Genomic DNA, 16,029 nt, shown 5'->3' on the forward strand with positions numbered 1-16,029 from the left:
ATGTTCCCAACAGATGTGGTCTGTCTGGCAGGCAGCACAGAGCTGTCCTCTCCCTCTGCGATGCCAGAAGTGACCCCCGTGTAAATGTGCATTTCAGTCCAAGCTCATACAGTCTCAATCCTGAGTCTTTGGCTGTTTCAGAAATCTAGATCGTTGCTGAATCTTTCTCAATGTGGCTTTAGTTAAAAAGAATTGTGTTCTTTTCTTAGTTACTTTTTTTTTTTTTTTGAGACAGAGCCTCACTTTGTTACCCAGTCTGGAGTGCAGTGGCATGATCTCAGCTCACTGCAACCTCTGCCTCCTCGGCTCAAGCAATCCTCCCACCTCAGCCTCCTGAGTAGCTGGGACTATTCCACCATCACGCCAGGCTAATTTTTGTGTTTGTTGTAGAGACAGGGTTTCACCATGTTGCCCAGGCTGGTCTCGATGTTGGAGTCAAGTAATCCACCTGCCTTGGCCTCCCAAAGTGCTGGGATTACAGGCTTGAGCCACCATGCCTGGCTCTTAATTACTTGTTATTATAGAAATTTTCAAGCATAAATTTTACTGAGTTTTGCTGAATTCTAAATTTATTTATAGGCACACCTTATTTTATTGCACTATGCTTTATCACCCTTTGGAGATATTGCATATTTTTACCAATCAAAGGTCTTACGGCAGTCCTGTGTTAAGTGAATCTATCAGTGCCATTTTCCAACAGCATGTGCTCACTTTGTCACATTTTGGTAATTCTTGAAACTTTTTCATTATGATTATACCTGTTATAGCGATCTATGGTTAGTGATCTTTGCTGTTATTGTAATTTTTAGGGGGCACTGTGAACCACACCTATATAAGAGAGTAAACTTAATAGAAAAATGTTGTGTGTGTTCTGACTACTCCACCAACCAGCTGTTCCCTTGTCTCTCTCCCTCTTCTTTGGCCTCCCTATTGTCTGAGACACAACAGTATTGAAATTAGGCCAATTAATAACCATACAGTAGCGTCTATGTTCAAATGAAAGGAAGAGCCAAATGTCTCTCACTTCAAATCAAAAGCTAGAAATGATTAAGCTTGGTCAGGAAATGCATGGCAAAAGCAAAGACAGGCTGAAAGCTAGCCCTCTTACACCAAACAGGTAGCCAAGTTGTGAATGCAAAGTGAAAGTTCTTGAGGGAAGTAAAGTGCTACTCCAGTGACCACATGAATGATACGAAAGCAAAACAGCTTTATTGCTGAGATGGAGATGTTAGTAGTCTGGATAGAAGATCAATCCAGCCACAACATTCCCTTGATCCAAAGTCTAATACAGAGCAAGGCCCTAACTCTCTTCCATTCTGTGAAGGCTGAGAGAGGTGAGAAAGCTGCAAAAGAAAAGTTTCAAGCTAGCAGATGTTGGTTCCTGAGGTCTAAGGAAAGTTGTCTTAATGACATAAAAGTGTAAGATGAAGCAGCAAGTGCTGATGAGGAAGTTGCAGTAAGTTATCCGGAAGATCTAGCTAAGACCATTGATGAAGGTGGCGATGCTAAACAATAGATTTTCAATGTAGATGAATTAGCCGTCTAGTGGAAGAAGATACCAGCTAAAATTCCCTTAGCCGTCTAGAGGAACGAAGATACCATCTAAGATTCCCATAGCTAGATAGAAGAAGTCAATGTCTGGCTTCAAACCTTCAAAGAACAGGTTGCCTTTCTTCTTAGGGGCTAATGTAGCTGGTGACTTTAAGTTGAAGCCAGTGCTCATTCACCACTCTGAAAATCCTAGGGCTCTTAAGAATTATGGGAAATTTACTCGGCCTGGGCTCTATAAATGGAACAACAAAGTCTGGATGACAGCACATCTGTTTACAGCATGGTTTACTGAATATTTTAAGCCCACTGTCGAGACCTACTTCTCAGAAAAAAATATTCCTTTCAAAATCTTACTGCTCACTGACAATGATTCTGGCAAGCTCTGATGGAGATGCACAAGGAGATGAATGTTGTTTTCATTCCTGCTAACACAACATCCATTCTGCAGCCCATGGGTCAAGGAGTAATTTCAACTGTCAAGTCTTATGATTTGAGAAATAAATTTCATAAGGCTATAGCTGCCATAGGTAGTGATTCTTCTGATGGATCTGAGCAAAGTAAATTGAAAACCTTCTAGAAAGGATTTACTATTATAGATGCCATTAAAAAAATTTTGCAATTCATTGGAGGGAATAAAAATATCATCATTAACAGGAGTTTGGAAGAAGTTGATTCCAATTCTCATGGATGACTTGGAGGGGCTCAAGACTTCAGTGTTGGAGATAACTGCAGATGTAGAGGAAATAGCAATCAAACTAGAATTAGAAGTGGAGCCTAAATATGTGACTGAATTGCTGCAATTTCATGATAAACCTTGAATGGCTGAGGAGTTGTTTCTTATGTGTGAACAAAGAAAGTGGTTTCTTGAAATGGGATCTACTCCTGGTAAAGATGCTGTGAACATTGTTGAAATGACAACAAAGGACTTAGAACATCCCACAAACTTAGTTGATAATGCAGTGGCAGGGCTTGAGGGATTAACTTCAATGCTGAAAAAGATTCTAATATGGGTAAAATGCTACCAAACAGCATCACATGCTACAGAGAAAACGTTTGTGAAAATAAGAGTCAGTGGGGTGGCAAGCTTCATTGTTGTCCTATTTTAAGAAATTGCCACAGCCACCCCAACCTTCAACAAGCACCAACCTAATCAGTCAGGAGCCATCCACACTGAGGCAAGACTCTCCACCTGCAAAAAGATTGTGACTCATTGAAAGCTCAGGTGATTGTTAGCAGTTTTTAGTATTTTAAATTAACGTATGTACCTTTTTAGAGAAAATACTATTGCACATTTAACAGGCTCCAGTATAGTGTAAATATAACTTTTATATGCACTTGGAAACCAAGAAATTTGTGTGACTCACTTTATTGCTTTATTGTGATATTTGTTTTATTGCAGTCATTGAAAACCAAATCCACAATATCTCTGAGGTATGCCTATACCAAATTTATTTTAAATAAATTTCAGAGAATTCTATGCTATAAAAATAGAGAGAGCAGAATAATGAACTTCACTGTACCCATCACTCAGTTTCAACATTTCATATTATACCAGTTATAGAGCTGATTTCTTCTTTTTGTGTGTGTGTTTAAAAAAAAATGTGACATAAAATTTGCCATCTTCACCATTTTTAAGTGTTACACTTCGGTAATATTAAGCATATTCACATATTGTAAAAGAGAACTTCAGAAGTTTTTCATCTTGCAAATCTGAAACTCTATACCCATTAAACAGTAATTCCTTATTCCCTCCCCCTGCCTGCCCCTAGCAAACACCATTTAACTTTCTGTTATTATGAATTTGACTCCTTTAGATACCTTGTGCAAGTAGAATCTTACATATTTGTCTTTCTGTGACTGGCTTGTTTCACTTAGCATAGTGTCTTCAAGGTCTATCCACATTGTAGCATGAGGCGGGAGTTCTTCCTTTTCAAGGCTGAATAATATTCCATCATATGGGTAGGCCACCTTTTGTTAATTTATTCATCCCTGGGTGGATAGGTCACTTCCACCTCTTGGCTATTGTGAATAGCCTAGAACATGGGTGTCCAAATATCTCTTTGAGACCCTGATTTCAATTCTTTTGCATACATACCCAGAGGTGGGATGGCTGGATTATATGGGAGTGCTAATTTTATTTCTTTGAGGAATATCCGTACTGTTTTCCATAGGGTTTGCACCATTTTACACTGTTGCATCCTACCAACAGTGCAAAGGGGTTCTAATTCTCATTCTTTTCTGGGTTTTTTGATAGTAGCCATCCAACAGGTGTGAGGTTTGGATTTTCATTTATCTGCTGATTAGGGATTGAGCATGTTTTCCTATGCTTCTTGGCCATTTGGCATATCTTTGAAGAAATATCTATTTAAGTCCTTTGCTCGCTTTTTAATTGTTATTTGATTTTTTGTTATTAAGTTGTGATTTCTTCTTCCTTAGAAATGTAAAGATTTTCTGTTTTGTTTTGCTTTTAACCATAAAAATTGAAAAAGAGAAAAATGACTAGATTGCTGTAATGGAGATCCAGATACTTATACAGAGGTGGTTTCCAATGTAAGCCAGATAGAATTAATGGGTGAATTTGAACTATCCATATAGCCAATGTGAATCATCATTCAGACAACAAATATTTCCTGACAACGTTCTCAGCCAGTCCTCCTGAAGGCACTGGGATATGACTGTGGAAAAGGCAAGGCATCTGCCTTCAAGGAGCTCACAACAATTCAGAAAAAGTGGCAGGGGCTTTTGTCTGATTTTTAAAAACCACCTTTATCGAGATATACTTCACATACTATACAATCCATCCACTTAAAATATACAATTCAATAGGTTTTGTATATTACATTATTAATATTTAAATTTATGCTAAAATATTAATAGCATAACATTTACCATTTTAACCATTTTTAAACTGTTGTCTGTTTGATCTTTTAATCAAAGGATTGTTTCTCTGTGTTAGGGTGCCTGCTGCCTACTAGGCCTATGGAGTCTTCTAAGAGAAGCATCCCTCTGCTGATGGGATGATAGCTGGATGTAGTCAGATGGCCACGTCCGGACCCCACGACCCAATCTTGTCCTGCCTGCTTCATACAAAGCCATACACAGGTGCCCCATCTAGGAGAGCTGTGGAGCACAAGACTTCTGGGTGTGCACTCCATTGGTTGCTGGCCAGCAGTCTTCAAGGTGGTTGAGTTCTTCCTGCCGCACAGGCTGGACAGTCAAGTGCTCCTCTTGCGTGGCTTGTGAGTAAAGGTAAATGCATTAGCCCTTATTCCTGCCTCGCTGGTTCCCTTCAGTTAAAGGATAAATACCAAAGGGAAGCTGGTGAGGCATCTGAACATGCCCCTCCATCATTTAATCACTAATCATCAATTACTTTTTTTAATTAAATAATTATTTGGGTTTTTGGCCAAATTACTCATTGACATGAATGAGTTTATTTGTTCAAGCATCGAAAAATCCCAAAAGGCACCCAGTGGAAAGCCTTCTTCCCACTCCTAACTCCTATCTGCCAACTCCCTATCCCTCTCAGCCAGGGACTAGCGTTATTAGATTTGTCTTTTGCTTTTATTACCTTTTCCTTTCAGACATCTTAAAGCATTTAAAGCCAATACAAACATATATTCTTCTCCTCTCTTCTTTTATCATAAATAGTACCATATTATATACTTTCTTCTGCATCTTGCATTTTTCACTTAATATATTTGGAGAGCTTTCATGCTACTTTTTTATTATCACAAATAACAAGAAATCAAGACTCCCGATGAGAAGAATTTTTGCAAAGTATTTAGTTAGTACCTGATAACTAATATGTGAGTTATTTACAATCAGTGTCTACAGAGTACACTGAAATTTACACCTAGGTAATTTACAGCCTAAACTACCTAGTCACTTAAATGGAAAGAGACCTCATTTCTATCTGAATTATCTAGGCAATTGTGGTTGATTAGAGTGGATCTAAAAATACATGAATCTTCCCCATTTCCCTTCAGGGAAAAACTCTGGATCTCGATCCCAACTTCTCTTCAAAATCAGCATAACTGGATTGTGGCTTGAATTGATTTGCCAATGTTTCAAATGTAAGGCAATGCTCAGAAAGATGAGAAATGGCTCAGTGGGAACCATTTTGTATTCTAGAACACCAACAGAACACTGAAGAGTAAATAAAGAGCCCTGAAATGTGAAAACCATTTACCGGAATGCAAGGTTGTGGCAGATTCTGAATTAGTAGATCAGCTCCCCAAGAAAAACCACATCATTAATCAAAAATGAAAAAAATTCTCCTTTCAAGAGTGATATATACTGTGAGAAACTGGACTCAACTTGAAAATTCATCTAGTCACTGTAGCTGGGCTATTCCTGAGCAAAGCTCTTGATGACCAGCCAGCCAGTGCCCAGGACACACCACGAAGTTGAATGGAATTAACTGCATCTGAGGAAACAATGGGGGTACAGAGATGGGTTCCTGAGGATTAAAAGGGACTAAATTTAATAAACCTCAACTGATAATACTTTCCTTTTGACCTTACATGGGAAAATAAAAAGAGGTGAGAAAATGGGAAAATTGCATTTTGGTGAAAATATTTCATGTATAGCAGCAGTCCCCAACCTTTTTGGCACTCACTAGAGACCAGTTTCGCGGAAGACAACTTTTCCACAGGCTGGGGAGGGGGATGGTTTTGGATAATCATAAAACTCACCATAAGGTAGAATCAGTGGGAGCCCTGAGCTTGTTTGCCTGCAACTAGATGGTCCCACTGGGGGGTGATGGGAGACAGTGACAGATCATCAGGCATTAGATTCTCATAAGGAGCATGCAATCTAGATCCCTCACGTGCACAGTTCACAATAGGGTTCATGCTCCCATGAGAATCTAATGCCACACTGATCTGACAGGAAGCAGAGCTCAGTGGGTAATGCCACCAATATGGAGTGGCTGGCTCACCCGCCACTCACCTCCTGCTGTGTGGCCAGTTCCTAACAGGCCAAGGACCTGTACTGGTCCATGGCCTGGGGGTTGGGGACCCCTGATATACATGTGTCTGTGATGACATTCACCATCGCCCTGTTAAATCTTCCTCTCTTTATTAAATTATCATCCAAGTCAGTCCACCAGCTATCTCATCCCACCCTCCTTCACTCATTGCATCTCAGCCCTCAATCCTTTTAAATTGGATACCCACTTTAGTGCTAGTGAAACAAACAGGCTGCACATAGTCGAGTACCTCCTAGTCCAGCACAGACTCCACTCCCGAAGATGACGAATGGAGCCTGCTACCTTGGCCTTCAGGCTCTGGCATGCTCAAGAATTCACAGAACTTTAATATTTTTCCCAGATGTCTCATAATTGTGCCAATTTAATGTTTTAAAAATAATCTATATTTTATTTCCCTAATCCCATTAACAGATTTATGACTTAACATTTCGTCAATAGCACAAACTCGTGGGGTTTTTGCCAGAGAAAGCAAGTTTAATCACTGGAAGTTGTCTGTTGCAACATTTATTCTGAAACCTCAAGTAAGCGGGACTGGTGGAGAGATTTTGTGTGTGCCTGGGGAGGAATTCATTTGTGCCACTTGCCCCAAAGCCATGTCACAGCTCCAGCAAGGAGAACACTGGGGTTTGTGAGCACATTGTTTTTGGAGAAGGATAACGTGGCAGGAGTTTGTTATTTAATAACCAGTTGCCTTCTGAGCTGGAGAGTTAATCACTACCATTAAGTACTGATCACTCCAGGTGAGAAGATGAGAACAGTTCCACATTTGCAAAAGTTTGGAAGTCAAAAAGCTAATAGGCTAATGCCATCGAAACTTGTCAAGAATGCTGTTTTCCCTTCTGATTGCGTTTGAGCTTCATTACCTTGCTTTTTCACGAAGTTCTTTTTTTTCTAAATGGAAATTAAAATAAAACAACTAGATCCCGGGGAACTGCCCCTTTCCAGGTTTTATCTGTCTATCATGTTTGAAATTTTTTACAATAAGCCCATATAATTTTTATAATTAGAAAAAGCAATTGACCTTCCTTAAAACAAAAGAAAACTGTTTTTTTGTTTTTTGTTTTTTTTTTCATTCTTGTTTTTGTCTGGCTCAGCCTTCTGTGGCTCACAGGAGTAGCTCGAGGTTTAAGGATGTTTATTCAATTGTGATAAACAACAGCAGATTTTTGTTTGTGCTTTCTGACTCTATGAAAGACGAGATACATGAAAGCCATTTCCAAGTAAGACAGCAAAATTAAAAGCAACAAAGAAGGTGGAGATAAAACGGTCATCACTTCTATCCTACTAAGCATTTGTCTTCAGTTTGTCTTTCAGTTCCCCAAAGCCATTCTGCACACTCTGCCAGGAATCAGCTTTGGCTTTAAAAGCCAGAGAAATTAACACACAGGAGTGGGAGTGGTGTGGCTTATGGAGGGATAAATTCAGCTGACACTGGCTCTATGACACTGCCACTCAACCTTGCCGGCAGTTTTAGTCACCTGGGGAGCTTTACAAAACACTGATATCTGTGTCCACCCCCCAGAGATTCGGATGCCATCACTCTGGATGCGGGCCAGGTGATTCTATTGTGTAGTCAAAGTCAAGAACCTTCACTGGTCTCCTCCCCTTTCTACCCTCTGCTGCTGCCAAAGCCCTCCTTTTTAAAGTGTGGTCCAGGGACTCACAGCACCAGCAACACCTGGGAGCTTGGTAGAAATGCAGAATTTCAGACTCCGGCCCAGAACTTCTAAATCAGAATCTGTGTTTTAATAAGGTCCCCAGGTGTACTGTGTGCACATTAAACTTTAACCTTCATAGCTCTTGCCCAGACTCATCCAGTCTCCAGAGGGATCTTCTGTTCTCTATTCTCTCCCATTTCAAAGCAATCTCCATATTGAAGTGATCCAGAATAAGCCACTGTGGCATAAAAGTTATTTTGAGCTGAAGGCATTTGAGTTTCCAAAATCCCTTATCTACCTAAAAGAAGAGCCTCCACAAAACCCAAAAAACTAAATTGTCATAAATTCCCTCCCCAGGAGCAACTCTAATCCCTACTCCCTGTGAACCAAAAAGTATCTGAGACACGTATCAATCAATTTGGTAACTTTATTTTGCCAAGGGTAAGGACACACCCGTGACACAGCCTCAGGAGGTCCTGCAGACACATGCTCAAGATGGTTGGGGTACAGTTTGCTTTTATGCATGTTAGGGAGACATGAGACATCAATCAATACATGTAAGGTTTACATTGGTTTGATCTGGAAGGATGGGACAACTCAAAGGGAGCAGGGCACTTCCAGGTCATAGGTAGATTTAAATATATTCTGATTGGCAATTGGTTGAAAAAGCTATTGTCAGTAGAAAGGAATGTATGGGTTAAGATAAAGGGTTGTGGAGATCAAGGTTTTATTGCGCAGCCTCCAGGTAGCAGGCTTCAGAGAGACTAGATTGTAAATGTTTCTTATCAGACTTAAGGTCCATATTGATGGTAATGCTGGAGGGGTATAGTTAAGCATGTTCGACCCCCCAGTTCCCGTCATGGCCTGAACTGGGGGGCTGGGAGGCCTTTGAATTTTATTTTTGGTTTACATCCCAGACAAACGTCACAAAACCATCATATCTCTCATCTTTTCTCCTAAGGCCTTATTTATTTTTCCAAAAAGACAATTGTTTTTCCATAAGTGACCCTTCTCCCCTTCGTCTAAGAAGTCATTTCTCCCAGAGGTGTCCCTTCCCCTGTTAAGATGATACATAAGCCCCAAATTCTAACTGCTTCCTTGGGTCACATTTCTTTGTGAACTCCCACACACACATATGTAATTAAATCTGAGGGTTTTTTTCTCTCGCTATGTTGTCTTTTTTTTTTCAGTTTAATTTTCAGGCCCTCGATACAAAACCTAAGAGAGTAGAGGAAAAGGGTTCCCTCCCTGAAACTGTGCACATGATTACATCACATGCATGCTGACACGGACAGGAAGCAGAAGGGCGTTTCCCCGGCAAAGGCCCCACCCCCAAGTCTGGAAACCCACGGCCCTAAATGGGAACAGGCTTTCCTGTTTTCGTGCCCAAATGTTGCCTTCTTCAAGATCACTCTGGCTCACCACACCCCTATCGTGTGTCCATATAAACCCCAAGCTCCATGAGCAGAAAAAAAGAAGAGCAGAAGAACGGCAGGGCGGTGAGGCAGAGAAGGAGAGAAGAGAAGGTGCGTCTGAATGTTGGGAGGGGTTCGGCTGGGGATGGTCAGAGAGGAGACTGGCCAAGGGACAGCTGGACTCCAGGGGGAAGATAATCTTCCAGTCCGTCTCCTTTCCAGCTCCCCATCCATCCCGCTGAGAGCCACCTCCATTACTCAATAAAATCCCCACATTCACCATCCTCCAAGTCCGAGTGACCTCATTCTTCCTGGACACTGGGCAAAGACCTGGGTACCAAGAAGGCAGGGTATAAAAGGCTGTCACCCTGACTCTCCACTGAGCTGGTTTAACACTTAGCCATTTGTGAACAGCAACTGCTAAGGGCATTAATTGTAACACACTCTAGATGCTACCATGGGGCCGGAGCCCAAAAGTGCTCACCCTGGCTCCTGCACCTGCCTGTCTGCATGCTCCCTCTCCAGAAAAGGGTTTGAGCACACCGCGGGCCAAGCAAATGAGCCACACCCCTGTTGCAAGTCCTGCAAAGGGGTCAAGGAATTCTCTCATTTCAGTGCCTATAGGATAAATTATAAACTCCTTAACATGGCAACAAGACTGCTCAAAACTAGGCTCCAGCACACCTCTCTAGACATATGGTGTGTTCCGGGCTCCTTGAAACTTGGCCCATCAGACATGTTCAAACCTAGACATTAAAACCCTTTCATGAATCTGTGCCTTTGCACAGACTGTTCCCTCTCGTCTGTTTTTCTCTCTCTTCTCCCCTAGTGATCACTGACTCTTCAAGACCAGCTTTCATGTTGTCCCATCCAGTATAGCTTTCTCTATTTTCTTCTACAAAAGGGTTCCCAATGCCCCCAGTCTGTGACCCTAGCACCTAGCATAGTACCTAGTACATAGGAAGTACTCAAAAAAAATGTATTTGAATAAATGGATGGATGGGTAGATGGACTAAAACTCTTGTTTCCCAAATTTCTTCATTTACAATATTCAAAAATATTTAAACGTTGGTTCTACCCTTAGTTCCAAACAAGAGGAACCTCTGTCCTAGGTTCTGAAATTGTGAGGGTTCTGCATATCACAAATACACACAAGGAATGTTTTAAAAAATACACAGGGGCTGGGCGCTGTGGCTCACGCCTGTAATCCCAGCACTTTGGGAGGCTGAGGAGGGCGGATCACAAGGTCAGGAGATCGAGATCATCCTGGCTAACACGCTGAAACCCCGTCTCTACTAAAAATACAAAAAATAGCCAGGTGTGCTGGTGTGCGCCTGTAGTCCCAGCTACTCGGAAGGCTGAGGCAGGAGAATGGCATGAACCCAGGAGGCAGAGCTTGCAGTGAGCTGAGATCGCACCACTGCACTCCAGCCTGGGCGACAGAGCGAGACTCCATCTCAAAAAAAAAAAAAAAAAAAAAAATACACAGGTGAGCCGGGCACGGTGGCTCACACCTGTAATCCCAGCACTTTGGGATGCCGAGGTGGGCGAATCACAAGGTCAGGAGTTCAAGGCCAACCTGGCCAATATGGTGAAACCCCATCTCTACTAAAAATACAAAAAATAGCCAGGTGTGGTGGTGTGCGCCTGTAGTCCCAGCTACTCGGGAGGCTGAGGCAGAAGAATCGCTTGAACTTGGGAGGCAGAGATTGCAGTGAGCTAAGATCATGCCACTGCACTCCAGCCTGCGTGACAGAGCAAGACTGTGTCTCAAAAAAAAAAAAAAAAAAAATACACAGGTGCCTCTGTCCCATGGGATCTGACAAGTAATGCTGGCATAGTGCCACCTGCCACCTTAAACATTTACTCAGGTGACTAACATAGCTCAGGTCCCAGGGAAACACTTCTTTACATCTCTTGCCCTATTCCTTGAAACAGAAAGTAACTGAGCCTGAATGCCACAAAGGTTTGTGGGTTGTACCTGCATGTGTCAAAAACAGACACTGCTTCAGAATCAGGGAGGACCTGAGCAGTAGAAGTGCTTAGGTAAGATAAATCACTAATTAATTACCTTATCAACTCCATCTTCTGAGATCAGACAAACAAAATGGATTCTCACATAATGAAGCATTTTTTCTCTATGGTGCTGAGAGTCTATTTTCTTCTGTCTCTTCATATTCTAATTTGTGGCCCAGAAGTCCTGAAGAATTAGTGCATAATTTGCAACAGTTGCATCTAATATCTGAAGAACATTTTTCAATAGTTAAATAATTCATATTACTCTTAAATTTGCATGTATGTGGATCTAGCTATGGCATGCATGAAGCCTGGTATCAACTCCTACATGCACAACTAGATGGCCATTGAACACTAGAATTGGAAGTAATCCTGTTATTGTAAACTATTCAATAAGATAGAGCTAAATTTTCAAAATTAAATTAAAAATTTTATTTCTCAAAAATGTTTCATTTTTATATTTGTTAATTATGCTATTTTTAATTTAATTTTAAAATTTAACATCTCTTAAAAGTAATATTTAAAAATATAAAAATAATATTTTTGTCACATTTGCTTTTTATTTTTTTCACATTTGCTTTTTAATACAAATATATTTAAATTGTTTTTTCTTAAAAGACAATTACATTCTATTTTTAGTGTTTAAATAACCAAGAATAAATATAAGGCAAGATCATGACAGGAATAAAAATAGTAGAATTCAAAAAGAAAAAAACTAAAAAGAAAAAATACCTATAATACCTTCAAAGAAATGGTTTGCTTAAATTTTGTAAAACTGAAATAATAAAAGTGAGAAGTCTTATACAAAAGCATGAGACACATAAAATTTGCTAGTAAGACATTACAACTGCTACATTTAATAAAGTTTTAATTATGAATCAAAACAAGATAAATGAGCAAGAAAATGATTCTCATCAAATTCACAACTTCAAGAGGTCGATGAAATCCCTGGAACTTCACATTCTTCAGTACATGAAGATTTAATTAGTGCTCAGAGCAATGAGAATGAAAAAGAGGATGTTCATAATGAATTCACAACTCAGGAGTGCAACTCCGGCCTGCCCTTTAGAAGGGGAAGAAATATCCGCCTTGAAGGCAGCAACCTGGATGAGAAAGAGCAAGTCTCCAGAGCACCCCTCATTAAAGGTCGATCCTAAAAATGGCGCTCATCCCCCTCACAGCATGAGAATGTTTCTAGCAAAACACAATCTGATTCAAATGAGCAAATACGATGTTTCACTGGGTGAGCATGGCAGGAAACTTAGTATTTCATTTTAGACCAACATTCTTTCAAATGGAAAAAGAATCTCTAGAGCCAGTTTTTCATATTTCAAAGTGAAACTTGAACTTTTTGATTATATGGGTTACGTGATTCACACCAATTTTCCAGATGAGTGTTGGCCAAATAAGTTATTTTTGACCAGAAACATTTGGATTTTTAATTAAAATAACACAAAATGTCATTCACACACATAAAAAAAATACGCATGTAAATACTAGAAATTGAAAAATAGGCCAAACCCCCAATAATATTCAACAATGATAAGTGCACACCAGATTAGAACATTGTTGTGATGTTCTGAAAAAAAATATTAGGGGTCCAATATGTAACCAAGAGAAATGATGCTTTTCACGTATTAACAAGCACCATATTCATAGAAGCAATAAAAGAATTCTAGGTTTAATAGAAATAACTCCAATTTTTATGCTAGAAGGGCCAAAAATGTAACATGAATAAAAGTAATAAAACAGTCACTATCTAGGATGAATAATTCAAAATGAGATTACTAATTTAGTAGGTAATAGAGTGAGAGAATAAATCATACGTAACACACAAAAGTAGGTAAATATTACTCAATGCAATTAGATGATGGTCACAGGGACAAAGATCATGTTGAACAACTAACATATATGATATGTACTGTTGAAGAGTGAAACAAGAACATATTAATTACATTGTCTCCACACCTAGAAGTACAGGTTTCGATTTAAATGAGGAACTGGAAAGATAACTTACAATTTTAGGAATTAAGTTAAAAGATTGTGAAGCTAAGTCTATGAAAATGGCAGGAACATACTTGGTAAAGGAAAAGGTGTATAGGCCAGAATTTTGGCGGAAAATTCAGCAGCATCCACTGTAAAGCCCATAGTATAAATCTGTTGCTAGGACACGTGGTCTCAACTTGACCTGTGGTGATGCAACTTTCAGAACAATTAAGCAAGTCTGAAGGGTAGTTTCTGGACCCACCCGAAGAGGGAACATCTTCGTGAAACATATATCCAATTTGACCTTACAAGCTCTCTCAGCATATGGTGGGAATGCCAACTAAATGCTGTTCAAGGAATTAGATTTCATTTAAACAAGACAGGAGAAGAGTTAGGCAAAGTAACAGAAGATCTACAAAAAAAGTGCATGAATAGAAAATTAAATTTACTTTGAATTTGCACTATCCATAATCTTTTGGTATACATTGTTGCTTGCTCTCAATTATATTATCAGAAGCTTTCAAAAGAAAAAATAATTTAAGTGTGGCTACCTCATCTTTTAAATATTAAAACGAATTTTTTGAAATTTTAAAGAGAGAGTTTTCTAAATCAAAAGAAAATACACGTAAAATGTGTGACATTCCAATAAAATGTAAAGAAATTAGAACAAGGAAACAAAAATAATTGAGTCACTGGGAAGAAGAGCTACATAAAAATAATTCCCAAATGAATTTTCCTTAGATAATATTTTGGGGGTACTGTGGATCAGAGAAGAGTCTTAGTTGAGTAGGGATATGAAAAAATTGAGCAATTTACTAACATTTTCAGCTTTCTTCATAATATCCCAGCATTTAAAAATTTGAAAGAAGAAATTGAGAAATATTAAATCAATCTAGACACTGCTTTAAGAGATGGCTAAAATTGCTAAATACATGATTATTGTATATATGACAAAATTATAATAATTTATAACATTTTCTGCAATAATTTATCATATTGCATACGTGATATGTAAAATTCATGGTCTATTTTGGCATCTAAGTATTACTGGAAGAAGTTTATTGATGACTTCAGCAGCTACTGCTTCAATTTGAAGTTAATAAAAAACTAAGAACTATGATAACTCAAGAAATGTTGTCTAATTTGGCATTATTCCATGTGACATGTAAATTATATGGAAATCTTTATTATAACAAGATAATTAGTGATTTTACTGAAATAAAAATGAGAAATATAAATTTTATGGAATAAGTATATAATTTATGAGTTATGCATCCCAATTTTATTACCAATCCATCACCGAGCCATCAGTAAAATGCTTAAACATACACAATAATAATTAAATTTAGTTATCTTTGAAGTTTTGCCAACTTTCTGTCATGTACAAACTACAAACATATTTTTACCATATTTAACACATTTGTTTTTAGCATGCACTCATGTGCTGGGCCCCACCAATGTCAGGAGGTGGCCTTCTTGTACCCAGCGACAGACATTTCACCCCAGGCTCATCCACTGTCGCTCCTGGAACTTTAGCAACACTTCCATTTCTCTTCACCCTTTGTTTTTTAACTCAGCCACTGGGAGGGAGTGGGGGTTAGGGGGGCACCGAGCATTGTACTTTCCTGCAGACCTCCAGGGGCTGGGGCTGCTGAGGGGCTGCTCAGCACCTGCCCCGACCCCTCTGCTGCCCTCCTGGCTGCTGATGGCTCCTGCCAGATGCCCTGTTGTAGCAGGATGTTGTTGTGAGTATGGCCACCACCACCACCTACCTCCCATGTGGACCACTTGTGCCACCCAAGAGGGCCTCCCTCTCTCCCCAGCCTCGGTTCAGTAATCCCAGGGACCCCATGCGTACCTCCAGAAGTGTAGCTGTGTGCTCCAAGCCCAGTGACTGACAGCTCCCGCTAATGCCATGGCTGCCGTGAGGGAGGAGTAGCTCCCCCAAGTTTCCCCAAGGTGGGCCCTGCAGCCAGCGTTCAGCCTTGGCGTGTTGCCCTGGCTCCCCACATCTACGGATTTGGGGCCTTCTCTTCTTATTGATTTCCTGTCACTGCTGTAACAGATTCCCACAGACTTAGTGGCTTAAAACAACACAAATGTATCATCTCACAGTTCCAGAGGGTGGAAGTCCAAACCGGGTCTCCCTGAGCGAGGGTCAAGGTGTTGGCAGGACTGCTTCCTTCTGGGGCCTCGAGGGTGAATCTGTGCTCTTGGCTTTTCAGGCTTCTAGAAACTGCTTCATTCCTTGGCAGTGGCCCCTCCCTGGATCTTCAAAACCAGCAATGGCAGGTTGAGTCATTCCCATGTCACCTGATGGTGACTCTTTCCTGCTTCCGTCTTCTACTCACGGGGACCCCTGTGATGACTTTGGGAGCACCTGGATGATCCAGGAGACTCTCCCCATCTG

General features: G+C 40.1%; 1 long non-coding RNA gene across 1 annotated transcript; it reads right to left on the reverse strand.

Annotated features, from left to right (window-relative positions):
* Positions 1 to 9,223: 9,223 nt before the first annotated feature.
* LOC129525059 (uncharacterized) lies at positions 9,224 to 15,993 on the reverse strand. The gene is made up of 3 exons (XR_008669089.2): positions 15,478 to 15,993; positions 11,689 to 11,817; positions 9,224 to 9,947 (listed from the first exon to the last, which is right to left on the reverse strand). It is a non-coding gene; the product is annotated as an uncharacterized lncRNA (long non-coding RNA).
* Between the last annotated feature and the right edge of the window lie 36 nt (positions 15,994 to 16,029).

This window comes from Gorilla gorilla, chromosome 8, assembly GCF_029281585.2.
Source record: "Gorilla gorilla gorilla isolate KB3781 chromosome 8, NHGRI_mGorGor1-v2.1_pri, whole genome shotgun sequence".
NCBI classification, from domain to species: domain Eukaryota; kingdom Metazoa; phylum Chordata; class Mammalia; order Primates; family Hominidae; genus Gorilla; species Gorilla gorilla.